The following is a 20,333-nucleotide window of genomic DNA, read 5'->3' on the forward strand; positions in this document are numbered from 1 at the left end:
CACAAGTGATCTTGGAGCCAGGCACTTCTCCAGGTGCATTTGAGAAACGTAACATTGGTTCCTTGGGTGGCCTGGTGTGTACCAAAAGAATCTGCTGGCACCAGACTGAGATGTTTAGAGAAGAGAGGCAAGAGAGGCCACTGGCCAAAATCAGCTGCCATAGTGCTTCAGCATCTTGCATCAGCTGGTGGTGCAGGAAACCCAGTGGCTGCCTCCAGCTTGATCCCTTTGAACTCCAGGCAAACACTGGGGCTGAGAATTGAGTTGGGGGGATGCAGTCTGTGCAAGATTTCCTCCACTTTCTCCTGCTGCCTATAACCTCTCCCTAGCTGGAGTATTTGACTGCTCTTGTTGCCAATTCTTCACACAGGGCTTTATATGCCCAATATCATATTGACAACCATAAATAAACAAATTCTAGCCCTAACGTTTATATGAGGGGAGAAAGTGCATGCAAGAGATTTGCAAATTTTATTCATAACCACACCACTAATTCTGTGGGGTCTTTGGTGCGCTACATCATCACGGTGTTGCCAGGTACTGTACGAAGAAGTGAATGAATTAATCTTTGCAAAGCGTTCAGAGGCCCCTTTGCACAAAAATTGGTGTAGCACTGTCAGGCGTGATTAACCTTGCCATATTTCCCTTTATTACCAACCTGTGCACTGCTGTACTCCGGGGTGCGAAGTGAGGCTGCCTACGCTTGGATATTATAATCATCTTTTAATGAGTCTAATGAGAGCTGATCGAGTAAATGTGGCACTTTGCCAAGCCATTCAGCAAAGAGATTTTGCAACAGCACCAAGGAGACTACTTTTTATTGGTAAATAGGGGGACGGGGTGGGGAGTGTTAAACAAAACCAGCTTCTTGCTTTGGGGCCATATTTTTCTAGCTGCTGTGCATGCAAAAATACACAGCTCTTGGGTTCTTTAGCTAGCTGCCGCACAAGCTCTGGCTATATAACCACATTGGTTTCATTCTTTGGGGCTAATGTAGCAACAATCCTCTCAACCAGGGTTGGTCAGCTGATGTTTGCGGTGAGCAAAAGACCCACAGCTTGATTTTTGATGAGCTATCGCCACTTGATGCCATTTTGGTTCTTAACGTGCTCTGCAAGGCTCTCACTGCAAGGAAAGACAATGCCTTGTCCTTCAAATGGAAGATTGGCATCTGTATCTTAGTTAAACATGAGTGAGGGGACAGCATCCTTCACTCTGTCTGAGGGCGGCAGGCTAGATTAAGTGGCACAGGGCAGTTCTGTCATCGAGCATCTGCTGCCTGAGATAACTCCCTTACCCTGCCTAATAGAGCCGGCCCTGAACCCCTTACACACACACACAAGCTGTGACCTCTGATATCTGCCAAGTGCCAAGAAGTCAGAATCTAAGATACCTTCTTTGCAAATGCTAGCATCCTTCAGTGTTCGAGGATGAGCACTCTAAAATCTGTAGAAGACAATGGTTTGTATCACAGGAGAATTGATGGTATTGCGTATGATTATCAGCAATAGGATTCATTGAACTTCATAAAGGTGTAGTCTACTTCTGATTCAAGTAACGTATGTTGTTGGTCTTTATTTCAGTTTTGGGAGTGGCACAAATAGAACAATTACAAATGATTGCCATAGCTGACGTGTGCACCAGCTGTGTTGTGATCTCTGCACCATGCCCTCAGTATGCTAGCAAGAGTTGCTTTCTAAGGCCAGGTTCTAGAAAAACGGTCATTCTACCTTGTCCAATAATGGTTAGGTCTAAAAGAATTTCCCCAGTATGCTGGGCTGGACTGCCCTTTTCTCATCTGTACAAGCAAGTTGAAGTTTCTTGCACTGTAGAACAGTGTTTCTGAAATTTGGGTCTCTACCTCATTTTTTTTGGACTAGAACTCCCATCATTCCTAGCTAGCAGGACCAGTGGTTAGGGATGATGGGAATTGTAGTCCAAAAGCAGCTGGAGACCCAAGTTGGGGAAACACGGCTGTAGAAGGTCCTTGGAAGGAATCTTCTTCTGTAAAGCAAACAAACATTTGCAGGGGGGTGGGCGCTGTCACTCCATAAGCAGTTGAACCAGCAGAGGGAGCTTCCTGTAGAGTCACTGTTGCAGCAGCCTTTTTACATTTGGCAAAGCAGCACTGTGAGGGAGATGTCAAGTGAAAGGTTATTATAGTGCGATACTTGAACACAAGGGTAGGCACTTAGCATGATGAATGAGCCTTCTGCATTTCCAGAACCTATGAAGTGTAAAGACCCAGTGCGTACTCACCTGCCAAACTCTCAGATAGTGGGAGGTCTTCAATTGTAACTCAATCCCCCACATTGCAGAAGAGGAATTCTGCTGTGGCCAAAGTTGCAAATGACTTATTAACTAGAGTTAGTTAACTAGTACGGACTGTTTGTTCCTACTGTCAGTGCTGCTCCCTAACTTCAGACACTGAATGATAGAATTAATATGCTATGGAGTGTTTTGAATTGATACCTTTTGTATCAACCCTGTAAAGAGGTTTATTAATACAAGCAATGTAAAGAGAGGAGGGGTTTAAAGGGGTTTAAAGCAGGGATGGGGAATTTAATAAAAAAGCATATTTATTAAATTTTCAATTTTTACAAATTCTTTTAAAATACAATCCAAAGGCATCTGTCATATCTGGTAACAGACTTCCCACCCACCCCTTTCACGGTGTTTTGGATATGTTAAAACGTTTGCAGGATCTGAAGTATAGCAACAGATGAGAATTTGTAGTTTAATAATGCAGAGTTAATGTATATAATAGATGGAATATAACTAACATAGCAGAATTCACTCTCATCCACAATCTGGTGGTGCTGATTTAGGAATGGCCTCTGTTCCCGTCACCCATAAACATGCACGGAAAGAATATGGAAAAGTCAAGACTTTTTTTTTTTTAACGCTATTATGTTGGTCAGGCTGTCGCTTCGTTACCTGGGTCTGCAGAGCTGAATAAGAGGTATACTCCGGCCTCTGCCCCCACTCAGGTACGCTTTCGGGTCAAGTTGGAAGCTGCCTCCCCCAAGAGCGTTATAACCAATCTGACGCCATCCATCCATCGCCCGGTCGTGGGCTTAGAAAATTTCAGGCGCTTCACAAGTAAGCAACAATTACTGTGCATACTATGAGATCTTTAGAAAACACTTTAACTCAGACTCTCTTCTTAATCGTCGATTTAAATAAAATTATTCTTGCCTGAGTAGCTTTGTTTCTAGGGACGCCAATAGCTCGGGGTAGGGGGATATCAGGGGAAACCATTACGATGCGCAATAAAAATGCATTGACAATGGAACGCCGGAGGAAGCGAGGAAGAGCGTTCCTTTCGCCCCCCCCGTTCCTCCCCACGTGCACAGTTACCATGACAACCGCCGACACAATGTTGCATCCAGAGAAGGTAGCTCTTTCCACTTTCCACCAATCGGGACCCAGAGCGTTGCCTCGGTGACCAATCAGAAGCGGAACCCGGGAGATAGGCGCAGGAAGGCGGTAGAGAGTGCAAAGATCTCCCCGCGAGGCTGGAGGGGAGCCGTGTGGATCGCAGAACCCGAGCGAGGGGGGTTGCTGCTGCTGCTGCTTTTGTTGCTTCGGTTTGATTTTGGAGGAGAAAGCCCATTGCACTTCTAGGCCCCACCTCGGATGGACTTTGCAGGCGCACGTGCAGCTCGGCTGGGCCCGGGATGCCGATGCCGGAGGAGGGAAGCGGCCAGGCCCAAGGAAAGCTCCGCAACCTTTCCGGAGGCTCCGATTGAGGGGAAGCAACTGGATTTTTAACCCGGCGCTTTTGAATTATCTCGAGGTGGAGCCTATGGAGAGTGCAGAGCCGACGGCGGCTCTCGTTCGGCGCGGGGAGCATCTCCGAAGCCAGGCATTTGCCGAAGAAGGAGCCGAGCCAAGCTCTCCCCCTGGCGCGCTCACCTTTGGAACAGCTTATCTGCCCTAACGGAGACCGAGGACGGAAAGTACAAAAAAATTACTCCAGAACCAACCAGCCCGGCGCTGGAAGGAAGAGGAGAGAGCTCGGAGCCGCTTCCCTCCGGGTGCCGAAGATCTTGCTGCCCCGAGAATGCGATGCTAACGCCGGGAGCGATGCAAAGAAGAGGGAAGCAGATCGCCCAGACGCCATAAGTTAGGAACGCACGAAGCCAGTCATTGGCCGGACCTATCCCGGGATAGAACCCGAGGAAAAGCCAGAAGGAACCGGACTGGGCTGCGTCGTGGCGGGGGGGGGTGTCCTCCAAAGCTAACGGAACTGGAGGGCTAGTGAATTCGCCGGCGGGGACTGGATTCGGGCGGATTCTTTTCCTCCATGTGGAGCCACCAAGCTGGAAGGGATCTCGCAGTGGACCGGAGTTGAGCCAGCCGAGCGAGGCGCTGCCACACCCGCCCACCGCCCCTGTTCCCATGGATAGCAGCGTCGTGGCGATTATCATAGCCACCAGTGAGTACTTGCATGACTCTCTCTCGCTCTTAAACCGGGATGGATGCGCCGGGTGGTGGGGGGTCCTCTCTCCCCAAATGAGACTGCCTCCCCCTGGCTTGGTTATGTCCCTGGCGTTATACTTCGATGTACTCACACACATAATGTGGTTTTTGGTTTGGCACCTAGACACTGTTTATGGCCCCTTCACGGAAACTGGTATGTAGATTCAAGTGTTTGGGACCTGGTTGTTTATATTACAGGCAGGTACTGGACAAAGTCTTAGCCTTGGCTCGCATTGATGACAGCTGCAGGTTTGTGCAAGTCACAGCTTTTGTGGCAGATAGGGGGTGAGCTTAGTGATTTCCTGCTATGAATGCTGACTTAGGTCATGTTCTTAGGGGTGCTAACTTAGCTTTTGGCTTGGCATCCCTCTGCATTGTGGATTCATCGCCCGTGTTGACCTCCTGCCCTTCTTGCGGGTTACTGGAGGAGAGTTGGCATGGCTTCAGGGATTGGAAGGGCTAGTTCAGTGCATCAAGAGCCCTTTCGACACTCCCACAGAGCTGTAAAGAGCATGTAGGGATAATAATGTTCAAATCAGGACGGTGGAATCCTGTTTATGTATTTGAATTTCCTGTGATCCCTTTTCTTTGGTATGTTTGAGTAGAAGTTCAGCAGAGAATGATGCGAGCAGAATGGTACAGCTTATCAGAGGAACTTAAACTGGTACAGAAATATAGAAGCTTTGGAGAGCCACCAGACTGCTTCTGCCTAACAAAGGTTTCTGTCAAGTCAAAAACTTGCATGCAGTACTTCAGGCACGTCCAACAGGTAGATTGTGATCTACTGGTAGATCACTGGACACCTGTGGTAGATCACTGGTAGATCACTGGCTCCCCCCCCCAAAGAAGCTCAAGAACTTTGGCTCCCCTAAAAAATGCTCAACATTTTAGCCCTTCACCTCCCAAAAAGAGGGCTTTCCTCCCACCTCAGAAAAGCTCAACAACTCTGACCTGAACCCCTAAAAATGGGCCTTCCCCCTTCCTAAAAAAATCTCAACAACTTTGACCTGAACCCCTAAAAACGGGGTTTTCCTCCTCCCTAAAAAAAGCTTAACAACTTTGACCTGAACCCCCCAAAAGGGGGTAGATCACTGCCAGTTTTTAACTCTGTGAGTAGATCACAGTCTCTTCGGAGTTGGCCACCCCTGCAGTACTTCTTTCTATACTAAGCAACTGATCTAATGAAAGGTATCACTTTTCCTGTTTTGGCTTTCGGTTGGATAATAATATTGTAAGAGGTTTCCTACAAGAATTACAGCTCCAAGCTCTTTTGTGAGCAAAATACTGGTTGGAATTTGAAGAGACATCTGGGGATCACCTGCTAGAGAGACATGATTGATTATTGTCAATCACCTGCTCCCCATTTCGATATTGTTGTGCCTGTTTTTTTGGATGTGAGAGTGATACATATTTGTTGAACAAGCTTTGGAGTTTCATAGTGTGACCTCTTCCCCCCTCTGAGGCCTGAAGGCTTGTGTCTTCCACCCACATAGTAAACTCCCCATTGTAGATCATTATCAAGGCTCTCCAAAGACGCCTGCAGAGAAGGATATCCTTCATATTATTCAGGCAGAAAGTACAGCAACCTATCTGGAAGCATTACAAAAAATATTAGTCAATACGCCTTCTCCCATTTTCCACCCAAAGACGCCCAGTTAGCAACAGTAAAATCAAAATACAAAATCAAGTATTGAAAACAGAGCATCAATTAAATAAATGATGAAGCAAACAAAAATGACATATACAATTAGCCCAGTTCGACTATAAAAACGACTACCAGAACAGGCATGTTTTCAAAAGGCAGCAAATGATAATTAAAAATGGCTCCAAGGGCCAGGCTGCTCTCCCAGGGCAGAGAGTTGTGCAGCCCGAGCGAAAACTCCTGTATTCCTGTCCAACATGCCTCAGGTACAGGTGAGATACAAAGAACATGAAGTACTGTCTAGAATTTTAAAAAGAGCCTTTCTCATCCAAAGCAAAGGTTAGACCAGCAATTCGCTTTATGGAATTGTTGGGAGTCGGAGTGATGAAATAAATTGGCTGTGTTGTCTGTATATCAGCAAGAGAGAGAGCAAGATTTGTTCATTTTTCAGTGGAAGCTCCGTTCATTGCATCCCTGTTACTTTCCCTTGTTTGGAAAAATCTGGTGTTCCAAATGGAAATAAGAAAAGGCTTTTTTAAAACCAGGGATGGGAATCTAATGGGCTTCTAGTTGTTGTTAGGTGACAAGTTCCACTGACTTAAATAAACATAAGTCCAGCAAATTCAGCACAGATGAGAAGCTCCCGCCTCTGCTCAGTTCTGCTGACTCTACATCAGGCACCCCCAAACTGTGGCCCTCCAGATGTTTTGGCCTACAACTCCCATGATCCCTAGCTAACAGGACCAGTGGTCAGGGAAGATGGGAATTGTAGTCCAAAACATCTGGAGGGCCGAAGTTTGGGGATGCCTGCTCTACATGGTAGAATAAGGACAGTCTCTCAGCTGCTGACAAGATTGTTCTATCAAGATCTAATCTAGTTCTAAATCTGTCTGCTGCGTGCATGATCCCTGATCCAGCATGCATAAACCAGAATGTGTTAAAAGCCCCCCAAAATTAATTTATGTTGGAAGTGGCCAGGGCTTTCTGAGCAATGGCCCTCAAATTTGCAGATCAAATTCTTCTGCATTAGCTTCTGAACATCCTTGTTCCGATAAAGCAGGTGGAAACACATCAGAATGATGTTTAAACTTGATTTCTCTTGCATAATCACCTATGGTCAGCAGAGCTACTTGGAAGTAAGTTGTTAGTGTGTGAGGGATGCAAACTGGAACTCCTTGGACTTTTCAAGGTGTTTTGTTGTTGTTGTTGCAAAAACGAGTGGATTACCGCCTTAAGTGAAATAAGGATATATTACCATCTGGCTGTCATTGGAAAGCAGAAATATGAGGAATGTGAAAATTAAAAGATTAAGGTCGCAATCCCAAACCTGTTTTTACTCCAATCCTATTAAAACCAATAGGGCTAATCTGAAGTCAGTATGTGGCGGAATTGCAGGATCCTGTGGTTGGGGGCATTTTATTATCTGAAGCCAAATTCCAAAACACCTTGGAAATTGGACACATCCAAGCCATGTGGGTCATGTCAGAAGAAACCAACTTCTCTGAGTCAGTTTTGCATTTTGTGCCCCAATAGTTTCTGTTGGCTGGACTAAAAATGTGCCTCAAATAACAGAATCCATAAGGAATCCTTTTGAATTCTCGCCCCCCCCCCCCCCAAAAAGTTGTTTTTGGTTTTCAGCACTTAAAACTGCTCTCCTGGATCAGTTTTATTGCAGCATCTTTACTATGACACTGGCTGCAGTAAAATAATACCCAAATAATAGAAATTCATTTGAAATGTTTGTGATTTTCTTTTGTCCCAGGCAGTGGTGGTGGTGGTGGGGAACTGTGCCAGGGCTGAGTGGGACTGGAAGTGAGACGTGGCTGAAATTTGGGAACGGTGCTTAATACTATGTAGGCGACACAGTATCCCAGAAGGACTGTGTTGAAGGTCTGCATCTGTATTTATTTCATTTTTTAGTGGTGGGTGTTGAAAATGGGGCAGTGAGACAGGTTTAGTGCTTGAGAAACTAGCAACAGGCCAGCTGCATAGAACTCTCGGGAAAGCCAACAACATTTTACAGTTTACCTCAAATCACCCAGATTAGATTGTGCTACAATGGTGCCACTATAGCAGAGAGTTTATACCCAAGTGAGCCGTATACCCAAGGGAACACCATATCTGCTATTGCTGGGTGCCTAGTAAGGGGTAAAGGTAAGATCTAAACCAGGCATCCCCAAACTGCGGCCCTCCAGATGGTTTGGCCTACAACTCCCATGATCCCTAGCTAACAGGACCAGTGGTCAGGGAAGATGGAAATTGTAGCCCAAAACATGTGGAGGGCCGAAGTTTGGGGATGCCGGATCTAAACCACTGACTCTGAGCCTCTTGATCTTGCTGATCAGAAGGTTGGTGGTTCGAATCCCCACTACGGTGTGAGCTCCCGCTGCTCTGCCCCAGCTCCTGCCAACCTAGCAGTTTGAAAGCACGCCAGTGCAAGTAGATAGGTAGGTACCACTGCGGCGAGAAAGTAAATGGCGTTTCCCTGCACCTTGGTTTCCATCACGGTGTTCCGTTGAGCCAGAAGTGGTTTAGTCATGCTGGCCACATGACCCAGAAAGTTGTCTGTGGACAAACGCCAGCTCCCTCGGCCTGAAAGCGAGATGTGCGCCACAACCTCATAGTCGCCTTGGACTGGACTTAACCATCCAGGGGCCCTATACCTTTCCCTTAAGGGGCAATTTGGACCAGGGTGTGGAATCTCAGGTTCTGCTTGCCGGCTTCCCATGGGCAGCTGGTTGCCTGTTGTGATAACGGGACACTGGATTTATTTACTTTTCTACTTGCTTAGTACCAAATCTGTGCATGGCCCTTTACAGAGAAAAAGTTTGACAGGCCTATCCCCGATGGGGCTTACGAGCTAAGGCTAGATTGCCATGACCTATGAGGAGAAACCTTGGTCATGTTTCATGTGATAGATACCCTGCTTAAGAGACATATAGACAACTGTCACCCTTTTAAAATTAGCTATATTTCTATTCTTCCTGAATAGAAAGCTTTCACATTCCTAAATGTGCAGAGATTTGGCTGAACAAGGGTATCACTCTCAAACTACTGGAGCTCTGTGATGCTCTTTAAAAAAAAAAATCCCAACAACAACTTGCCCACCAACATAGATTGATTCCAGCCATGTAAACGTGACAAGTTACTAGTCCACAAGCATGCTTCACAGCCTACCTTTCCCACAGATACTTGTGGCATATTGATGGCTTTATTTGATTAAAAATAGCAGTTTCTCTTTTCAGTTCACAGAAACTGGAGACCATTTTTACTTGCCATAGGTGGCTGTGTACAAGTTTGGTCAAATAAAAGAATTCCTTGACCACCTTTGCATTTCTTAGTGGTGCTGGAATGCCACCAAATCTTAGACCATAAACCTCATTGTTGTGTCTGCTGTGAGGCAGATCACAGCCAGATTCAGTTCACTATACAGTCATACCTCGGTTTAAGTACACCTCGGTTATAGTACTTTCAGTTTAAGTAGTCCGCGGACCCGTCTGGAACGGATTAATCCACTTTCCATTATTTTCAGTGGGAAAGTTCGCTTCAGTTTATGAACGCTTCAGGTTAAGTACGGACTTACAGAACCAATTACACTCATACTTCGGGTTAAGTATGCTTCAGGTTAAGTACAGACTTCCGGAACCAAGTGTGTACTTAAACTGTATCTGCATTGGTGTGTTTTGCTTGTTTTTTTTAAGAACTGGGCACCCGTTTATGTCTGCCAAGGGCTGGAATCTCGGTTATGAGAGAAAGGTTGAGACAATTAGGAAGGCTTGAAAAGTGTGCTTTGGGCAGCTCCTGTTGCCAGTCTTCTCCAGGAGCATTTGGGTACCTGTTTCTGTCACTCCTAATTCCATTGTGCCCATGTAGATTCCCAGAGTCACTGCTCCTAGCTAGGGGTGAACCCGGTTAGGATGCCACAGAGCGCTTAATCGGTGGCTCTCTCCTGTCCCCGTTGCCTTTAGCCTTGCGGAGTGTACATTTCCTGCAGACTTCAGCCAGGATGTGAAGCCTGAGACCTAGTCCCAGGCTGTGTGGAACACCCTCACCTGTGTTTCCCCTTTTCTCTTCCTCGACAGCAGTTTCTTCCTCCATCTTCATCGTGGCCATTTTGGTGCTGCTGCTGCTTTTGTACCACCGGGACCCTCTGTGCTGCCAGTTCCTGTGCTCTTGCCGTTTCTTCCAGAGCCCCAGTCAGTATGTGAGTATCTCCACCTCCTTCTTCCCTGCTGTTTCAATAGGCCTCTCTGAACAACCCGCCTTGCATCCAAATGCACCCACCTACCTGCCCGCCCACCACATTTCTTTCTGCTCCAGCTGGGATGGAAGGAACCAAGGCACCCGCCCAGCTCAGCCTTCCGTAGGGCCCCTTTACACGTTTGTACAGAATGGCCTCGGGGTTTAGGCATTATGATGATGATTATTATAATAATTTGTTGCTTACTCCTGGCTGGAGAGCAGCTCAAGGCCTATTTGCAGTTCTCTCCTGCTGCGTTATAGTGTTTGCTCACCAAGACACTCCCTGGCTCCCCGCTTCCTTCCCACTCTCGTCCACCAACAAAGGCCTTTCACCTGAGCGTGTCGCCAATTGGCAGCTTTTGAGCATGGCTTGTGCTGTCAGGGGGCACGTTATTGAATTTTGAGAGCACGAGAAGGCAGTACCAGGAGTGACGCAGGTCGCCAGGGCGATGGTGATCTCCCCCTGCGCCTAAGAGAACTGCACTCCTCCTTAACTCTCTGGCACACTTCTTTCTTTCTTTCTTTCTTTCTTTCTTTCTTTCTTTCTTTCTTTCTTTCTTTCTTTCTTGGCAACGCTGGAGCACAGCAGGGAGTGCTACTGTAAGGCACGGGTAAAATACAGACAATGCCGCTCTTGGTTGCTGGTATCCTGGCAACCAGCATTATACTTTGCACAGCTCACGATTGGAGACAGCCAGAGAGAGAGAACATTCTCCCCTATTTTTCTTCTCTCTCTCTCTCTCTCTCTCTCTCTCTCTCTCTCTCTCTCTCTCTCTCTCTCACACACACACACACACACACAGAGAGAGAGAGAGAGAGTCACAAACTCTTCCTCTCTCTCTTATGCGCACACACACACACAAGCTTTTTTGATGACTGCTTTTTGAGGAGCACCTGTGGCATTTCTCTCCCCACCCCACCGTGCATTAGACAAAGGCCAAAACTTGGGCACCCTTTTAATACTTCCCCCCTTGCAGGTTCAACCTATCTAGTCCAGCACCCTGTTTCTCACCACGACCAGCCAGAGAGAGGCCTCTTGAGAAGCCCCCAAGCAGAGCATGAGAGCAACAGCCCTCTGTCCCCCCAAACATGTTCCTTAGCAACTGGTATTCAGAGCTTCCCTTCAGCAAGGAACAAATCCCTTTATTGCTTTACATGATTTGTACTCCCGCATATTCACATCTGAAATGGCTCATGGTTAAAAAGTGCAGTTTGGCCACCAGAAGCAGTGAAGATGGCTCACTTAACTCTCCTGGAAAGGAGCCATCAGGGGTGACTTTCAGGTAATTCCTGGCAGATAGCAGGAATTCCTTTACGGCAGGGGTCTCCAAACTAAGGCCCGGGGGCCGGATGCGGCCCAATCGCCTTCTAAATCCGGCCTGCGGACGGTCCAGGAATCACCATGTTTTTACATGAGTAGAATGTGTCCTTTTATTTAAAATGCATCTCTGGGTTATTTGTGGGGCCTGCCTGGTGTTTTTACATGAGTAGAATGTGTCCTTTTATTTAAAATGCATCTCTGGATTACTTGGGCATAGAATTTTTTTCATATATTTTTTTTCAAAATATGGTTCCCCCCCCCCCCCCCGGCTGAAAAAGTTTGCTGACCCCTGCTTTACGGGATGGATATTGGTGTAGATATAGCCACGTGGCAAAAGCAAGAGAAATCCCACGATGCTTGTAGTCCAAAACCCAACATTGATTGGAGCATTGCACCAAAGTAGCAAAGACTGAGGATTGCTTTGAAGTAACAGAAATGTGCCATGTCCCTAATGCAGCCAAGAGGGCTGTGACAAGGCTTTTGTGTATCACGTTCATGTTCAGGGACAATTGAAATGCTTCCCTAATAAAAGCTCTTGTTTCGGGGTCCAGGCATACCTACCAAGTTCCTGTGGGAGAAATAAGGGACCGGACCGGACGTAGCAGACCGGACGTAGCGCTGCCGCCATTTTGGAACTGGGCGGAGCATGCTCAGAAGCGACTTTTGATGCTGCTTTGCCCAGTTCCAAAATGGTCGCCGTGCCAGAAGTCGCATTGCAGCCATTTTGGAACTGGGCAGAGCTGCATCAAAAGTCGCTTCTGAGCATGCTCCGCCCAGTTCCAAAATGGCCTCCGCGCCAGAATAAACCGGGGAAAACAAAAAAATCCGTTTTTTCAGCTGAGAACAGCTAGAAAAACGGGTGTTTCCCGGGGAATATGGGAGACTTGGCAGCTATGGGTCCAGGTGAAGGAGGGTTGTCGCATCATGAAATCAGGCCAGAACTTAGGAACACTCAACTCAAGTCATGTCAAGACGACATGTTTGATGGGTGTGTGGCCGCTCCTGATTTTTGCTGGAGGAATTGTAGCTTTCCAGTTGCGGTATCCCCTCCTGTTGGGTACTTTCATTTTGTTTTCTCGAGACTGCCACGCCACTACCCTTGTGGGCTTGTGGCACAGGAGGACACCGTTTTGAGTTGATGGAGCGCAGGTGCAAGAGCCTCTTTAAAGTTTGCGTGTGTGTGGGAAAGTGATCATTTCTGGCCTCCAGCCATGCAGCCTCCACTATCTCAGATTACCGTGTATAGCATGCATGCATGCGGATTATCATACGGTGGCAACCTACTGTCAAAACACTGCCCTGCCCAGTTCGCCGCCCTACCCAGTGTGGTGTTGTCGTTAAGAGCGATAGATTCATAATCTGGGGAACCGGGTTCGCATCTCCGCTCCTCCACATGCAGCTGCTGGGTGACCTTGGGCTAGTCACACTTCTTTGAAGCCTTTAGAAGGCATCTCAAGGCAGCCCTGTTTAGGGAAGCTTTTAATGTTCAATTGATTTCTGTATTTTGATATTTTGTTGGAAGCCGCCCAGAGTGGCTGGGGGAACCCGTCCAGATGGGCGGGGTATAAATAATAAATTATTATTATTATTTATTATCTCAGCCTCACTCACCTCACAGAGTGTTTGTTGTGGTGGAGGAAGGGAAAGGAAAATGTTAGCCGCTTTGAGACTCTTTAGGGTAGTGAGAAAGTGGGATATCAAATCGAAACTCTTCTTCTTCTTCTCTTCTACCACAAAGCCTTCTGCAAGTGTGTCGGTGGTCCCATGCAAGCAATGCACCCTTGGGTCTGTGAGTGGCAGCGAAGGGATTGCCTAAGTGCTGTGCAGCAGCGCATGTGGATCTGCTGGGGAGAGCTCAGGGCCATGTGCCAGATTGGCAAGCCCTACCGAGGCAACACCCGAGCCTTGTTTGCTTGCGGCTCACCTTTCGGATCCCAGGTTTGGATTTCAGAGAGCTTTGGGAGCCGGTGCTACGTTTTGCTTGCTCCACCTGTGGAGGCTTAGCGTGAACAATGGACGTAGTTTCTCAGAGGCTCCGATGCAAGAAACCAGAAGGGAAGGGAGAAGAAGGTGAAATGCAAAACGGAGGCTTTGACTCTTGGAGACTCACATCCCGCTTTCCACAAGAATATGATACGTTGCACTGGCCGACACGTATAAATTGCAGTTTGCTGACCCATCACATCCCGCTTTCCTTGCCCAAAGATGTTAATTTTCCCCAGAGGAAAGGGGTTACATCTGGAGGCAGTCTGGGCTCATTTAAGTGCTACACCAAACATTTGCAAATCATTGAATTTCCCCTAGGCTCTCAATAAGGCCAATATTGCTGTAGTATAATCACTCCTTTGAAGTGAGCCCATGGTGTTGTGTGATTCCATTCAACCTGTTCCTTCTCTCTTTGGGTATCTCTGCTCCCTTCTTGCTGTTACCTGTGATGGATCTCTTCGTGGCTCTGCCTTCTGTGCCCTTTTGCAGGTGTTTGCTTAGTAGCAACTCTCTTGAGTCCAAAGGTAGAGGGAGCAATGTTAAGGAAGTAATAAGAGATATTATTTGACAGTGAAGTTAAGCAGAGAAGAATATGTTTATATAACCTATAAATAAGATTGGAAACAAAATGTAGAAAGTACTAAAGATGATATACATTATAACGCAGTTGGGAAGTACTGGAGGAAGTCAACAATGTAAGAACATATGATAGATAATTAGAGTCTTTTTCTTTTTTCTCTCCCCCCCTCTTTTTTATTGTTGTTGTTTTGGTTTTCTATACTCTTTTTTGTATGCTTGTATTGTACAGTGGTACCTCTACTTAGAATGGGACCCAGGTGGCGCTGTGGTTAAACCACTGAGCCTAGGGCTTGCTGACCAGAAGGTCGGCGGTTCGAATCCCTGTGACGGGGTGAGCTCGCGTTGCTTGGTCCCAGCTCCTGCCAACCTAGCAGTTCGAAAGCACATCAAAATGCAAGTAGATAAATAGGAACCGCTACAGCGGGAAGGTAAACGGCGTTTCCATGTGCTGCTCTGGTTTGCCAGAAGCGGCTTTGTCATGCTGGCCACATGACCTGGAAGCTGTACGCCGGCTCCCTCGGCCAGTAATGCGAGATGAGCGCGCAACCCCAGAGTCGGTCACGACTGGACCTAATGGTCAGGGGTACCTTTACCTTTACCTCTACTTATGAATTTAATGCGTTTCGAACGCACATTCGTAAGTCAAAAAAATTTGTAAGTCGAATCCCATTGGAATGCATTGGGAGAAAAAATTCGTAAGTCGAAGCGACCCTATCTAAAAATTCGTAAGTAGAAAAAATCCTATCTAAACCGCATCCAAGATGGCGGACGGAGCTCCATTCGTAAGTAGAAACATTCATAAGTAGAGTTATTCGTAAGTAGAGGTACAACACTGTATTCATTTTCAGGTTTGTGTTTTTGGTGTTTTTTTCCTTTTTGTATTTTTAAGCTTATAAAATAAAAATATTCCATAAAAAAACAAAGAAAAACAAAGGTAGAGGGAGCAAGAGCTGAGATTGTACACTGTACTGCAAAGTCCTTCAGCTGCGCACGCCGGGTGTTGCTGGACCATACAACTCCCATGGTCCCCCATTGGCTAAGCTGGCTGGGGCTGATGGGAAACTGTAGTCTTAACAACACCTTTGAAGAGCACTGCCGTATCCCCTTCCTGTGAGAGGAGGACTTCCTCTTGTTCTCAAAACACTCCTCTCTAGGAGAAGCAGTGTGTAGAGCTCAGGCATAGAGTGGGAAGTCTGGGAAAGACCAGCGCTAGGAATTTCTGTAGATGATTCACTCTTATCTACAACCAAGTGGCTTTTATCAGGGCTTCAGGCCTAATGTCAGAATCCCATATACCACAGGCTGGGGTGCTTTACTGCCGCCACCTAGGTGAATCATTATGTACACAGACAACATCCTATGCGAGTGGGAAGGATGTTTCAGCTGCTGCAGTTAAATATCCCAAATAACCACGCATCAAAACAAACAAACAGACACTGTGCTGGATTACATATCTGAGGCTAGCAGCAGACAGGAGGTAGATTGGGATCTGCTGGGGTAGTTTGCAGTCTGTTGACAATGGTTTCCGACGCTCAAATATTTACAGGCAGCAACAACGAAAAAGGCTTGCCTACTGCCACTCGCTTTCCCTTTAAAATTAGGCTGAGGAAACAAAGGAAAAGCTTGGGAGGAAATGAAAGGTTTTTGTGTTTGTGAAGGGGACAGCAAGTTCAGTTCCTGCCCTGAAAACAAGTTGGCTGTGCCTCACTCAGGTGCACGGTGTTCTTTTAAGTTTCTTCCCCCATCAGCCACAACTTTGCACTTGGGGTTTTTTCCTCAGGTTTCTAGTAAAGAAGATGGTAGATCCCTCAAGCCAGGAGCTCCTCCCTCATTCCTTCCTGAGAGGATGGAAGCCACCTCTGGTGTCCTCTGGCTGGTTGCCCAGTCATAACTTTCTGTTGTTCTCGGAGGTCTCTTCACGGACTAGGATTGATATGATTTTGCCGTATACCAAAAGTGGGTTTAGCTAGGAAAGTGTAGCTTGCCGGAAAGCTCTTGGCTCCAGAAAACTGTGCCCTGAAGAGTGATTCAACGACAGCAGGCTGTCGGAGAAAAAAACAGCTTGTGAGCGATTGTTTTCGGAGATGAAACTTTTCAGTCAGCGCTCTTGTCACATGAACACGAAGAGGCTTCGGCTAATTGAGATTTGCAGGCATTCCGCTTCTACGAAACACGTGAGGTTCGGAAAGGCACCTCAGAAAGATTTTTAAAATAAAAAATTAAATAAACACTGGTCTCTGGACAGCGTGGTTTGATGTAAAGGCCCTTCTGCTGCCCTGACTCCTAGGAGGACGCACGGCCATCTTGTTTATGCCCCCGAGCCAGTGATTTACCTTGAGGCACAAGCTTTGGCCTACGAGTGAGGAGCCTGTGAGCCTCCAGGTGTTGTTCCTTTCGATCTGCTCAACAGAACACATTGCCAGCTTGCTGAACGCGCACCCTGGAGTTGCCCGAGAGGAAAGCTCGGCTTGCATTTTAATTTTCCTTCCTTTCTTTCACTCCTCGTAGGATTGCCCCCCTCCCTACTTCAGCAACAACCAGCGTCTGGTGGGACCACCGTCGGGGACGCCGCATCTGGAAAGCGCAGCTGAAAACCCTGCTGTCCAGGTGAGGGGGAGACTTTCCTTCCTGAAGTTTGGGCGAATCACCTGTAAAGAGGAGCGTGACCTGCGCAGGAGAAGGGGGCTTGCTTCAGGAGGCCAGCCAAACACCAGGGTGGGAGCTGGAACCGCTGATGATGGATCCCCGGGGGTTTTTCCCTTCTAGGCAAGAGGTTGGGTCAATGAAGAGGTGGAAGCAGGGAGAAAAGGCACCAGATCCATGGGCCTGGTGGTTGTGGAAACCACTGGGCAAGGGGCACGAGGCTTCCGCAGGCCCAGCATTTTCACAGTGTGGCTTTTATGGCTTTGCACGCAGGCGAATAACACATTTCGACACCCAAAGAAGGAAGCATGGAGGGTATTGTGCCATATGCAAGAACTGGCATCGGTTTGCTTTCATCCGAAGGCCACTTCTTCTCCCATTATAGGCGAGCAGCGGATTTTGTCGTCAAGCCAATTCCTAGAACGTAAAGTGGGAAGGCAACAACGGACGAGCCCCCGAGCTGGGTGTATCATCCGGGTGCATTTGTTAATGGTGTCCCTCTGTGCGTCTAGGGAGATGAGCTGTTCTGTGTCGGACCCCCCAGCAGCTACCAGCTCCCACCGTGGGAGCAGCCGCGGCTGCCGAGCTACGAGAGCGTGCGGAAGAAGGATCGCCAGCGGGAGATCCACCAGATGATTGCCGAAAGGTTCGGCTTGTGGGCGGAGATCTCACCAGAGGTAAGCAATCTTCAGCAAATAAATAAATAAAAATAAAACAACACCCAATAACCCTCCACCCTACCACTATCTTAGGGTATAGAATATTCTGCTGGCAGGTCTCTAATTATAGAACTTGCCCAGAGGTTCCTCCTCCTCCTCCTTGTGATACCTTGAGACCGGCTCTATCTTTCCAATGGCTTTTTTATCTTGGAAGGAACACAGTGTTCCAGGAGGCTCCAGCACTAAGCCACTTGTTTACATTCCTTCTGGCTAATGATTCATCCTCTATCTTTTGGAAAGAAGTGCTTCTGTCTTCCACAAGGAGCCAAAACAGACACGGTGGCAGCCAGGGATAAAGCCTCTTAAGACAGTGCAAAGTGCCTTGCCATGCATGCCCCTGGCACTGTAGGAGCTGTTTTGTTGCTGCCTGCCAGGGTCAGAGGAGGGTTCTCACACCAGAGGGCCCTCTGCCCAGGATCCCCTTTGGGCTGGAGCTAGGAATGTAGGAAACCGTGGGCCCAGAGACCCCAATGTGGTCCTCCAAACTTCTGACTGGCCTCCAGGACTCTGCCCAGGCCATGCAGGTCCTTGCTTTGCACCTTTTTGAGTGTTTTTGCCTGGGTGGAATGTGTCCTTCAACTCTGATAATGCCTCTTTCTTGCCTGGATGGAGGATAGACAGGTGCGCAGAAACTTGCCTACTGTACAAGAGCAAGATTTAACATCTACTGCTCTGCCCCTTTTTGCCTCTGGCTTCATCTGCCGCTCCTGCCATGTGGCCCTTGGAAGATGGCCCAGAAAGAAATGATACCTTTGGGTGTAAAAAGGTTCACTGCGTCTCTGCTGTAGCCAGGCAGTGATTCCCCCCCCCCCAAGAGACTTGAAGCTGGCATAATGGAGGAAGCATCAGTGCTTGTACACACATCCTTTTTTTCCTCTCCACTCGCACGTTTTGTGTGTATAGTGCTTCCAAAGTCTGCAGAACTCATTTGACCATAGATTTTTATAGTGTACATGCCCCTCCCCTCTCCATTTCTGTCCTCCCAAGGTAGGATAGGCTGAGACACTGTGACTGGCCCAGGGTCACCCCGTGAGTTTCACGGCTGAGTGGGGATTTGAACCTGGGTTTCCCAGGTCCCAGGACAGCACTCTGACCAATATACCACGCTGGCTCTCTAGATGAGGATGGGACAAATGAAACCAATGCTTACAACACAGGAAACCTCTATGAAAAACAAGGCCAGTTCTTTTTTAACAAAAAAACAAAAAACCCACCTACTTCCACAGCTTAAAACATTCTGAAGCCCATTTCAAACAGGTTTAAATTTACAGTGAATAGGGTAGTTTGAAAAGGCAAAAAATAAAAAATAATTGCTTGTTGGATGCTGGTGTTCCACTCAAATGGCAGCTATACTTGGTGTGTGTGAATTAGCACTGGCTCCTCTAAGGATGAATAACAGTAATAATAGTAAATAATAGTAATAATAATAATAGTAATAATAATAATAATAATAATAATAATAGCTTTATTATTTATACCCCGGCCATCTGGCTGGGTTGACCCAGCTACTCTGGGCAGCTTCTAACACGTATAAGGTAAAGGGACCCCTGACCATTAGGTCCAGTTGTGACCAACTCTGGGGTTGCGGCGCTCATCTCGCATTATTGGCCGAGGGAGCCGGCGTACAGCTTCCAGGTCATGTGGCCAGCATGACAAAGCCACTTCTGGCGAACCAGAGCAGCACATGGAAACGCTGTTTACCTTTCCGCTTGGAGCGGTACCTATTTATCTACTTGCACTTTGACGTGCTTTTGAACTGCTAGGTTGTCAGGAGCTGGGACTGAGCAACAGAAGCTCACCCCGTTGCGGGGATTCGAACCCACAGCGCCACCCGCGTCCCTCAAACACACATAAAAACTTAATAAAACATCAAAATGTTAAAAACTGCCTGATACAGGGCTGCCTTCGGATGTCTCCTAAAAGTTGTGTAGTTCTTTAGCTCCTTGACATCTGAGGGAAGGGTGTTCCACAGGGAGGGTGCCACTGCCGAGAAGGCCCTCTTCCTGGTTCCCTGTAACCTCACTTTACGCATTGAGGGGACCGGCAGAAGGCCCTCGGTGCCAGACCTCAGTGTCCAAGCTGAATGATGGGGAGGTGGCGATGCTCCTTCAGGTATACAGGGCCGAGGCAGTTTACAAACTCAGCTGGGTTGTAAATGTCATTGAACTGGGTGGGGAATTTATTTCTGAGTGATTGATTTCTGAGTAGCCATGTTGAAGACTCGAGCCTTGCTCTTGATTCTTCTAATGGACTTGAGCCTTACAAGTACTCTATCAAAGGAGCAATAATGGTAGTCAGCACTCTCGCAACCACTTACCATTTATATTCCCTACTTAAAGTGCTTTCAGCAGATAGGTGAGCCTTCATAACAACCCGCAGTCTAGATAAGGAGAGGCCCAGAGCGGATAAGCAGGAGCACGTGTTGCAATGCATGTTACAAGCTGAACCTTCCTGGCTTTGGATCTTTGTACTTGGATCGCACACCTGCCCTCGGACAGTATTCGTGATTTCTCCTTCTCCCTTTTTTCCCTGCCTGACTTTGAGATTTGTTTTCCCTGGGCTCTGAACCCTGAGAGATGGGTAGGCAAGGAAGGTTTCTGAGTTTCTTTGGGATGCTCACCACCCGGGTAGTTTGACAAGGTAGAGAAGGAAATAAACAATTGTCTGACTTTCAGAAGGCACACGGGCAGCATATAAATAAGTTGTTGTTGTTGCT

This window comes from Zootoca vivipara, chromosome 2 (genome assembly GCF_963506605.1).
Source record: "Zootoca vivipara chromosome 2, rZooViv1.1, whole genome shotgun sequence".
Classification (NCBI taxonomy): domain Eukaryota; kingdom Metazoa; phylum Chordata; class Lepidosauria; order Squamata; family Lacertidae; genus Zootoca; species Zootoca vivipara.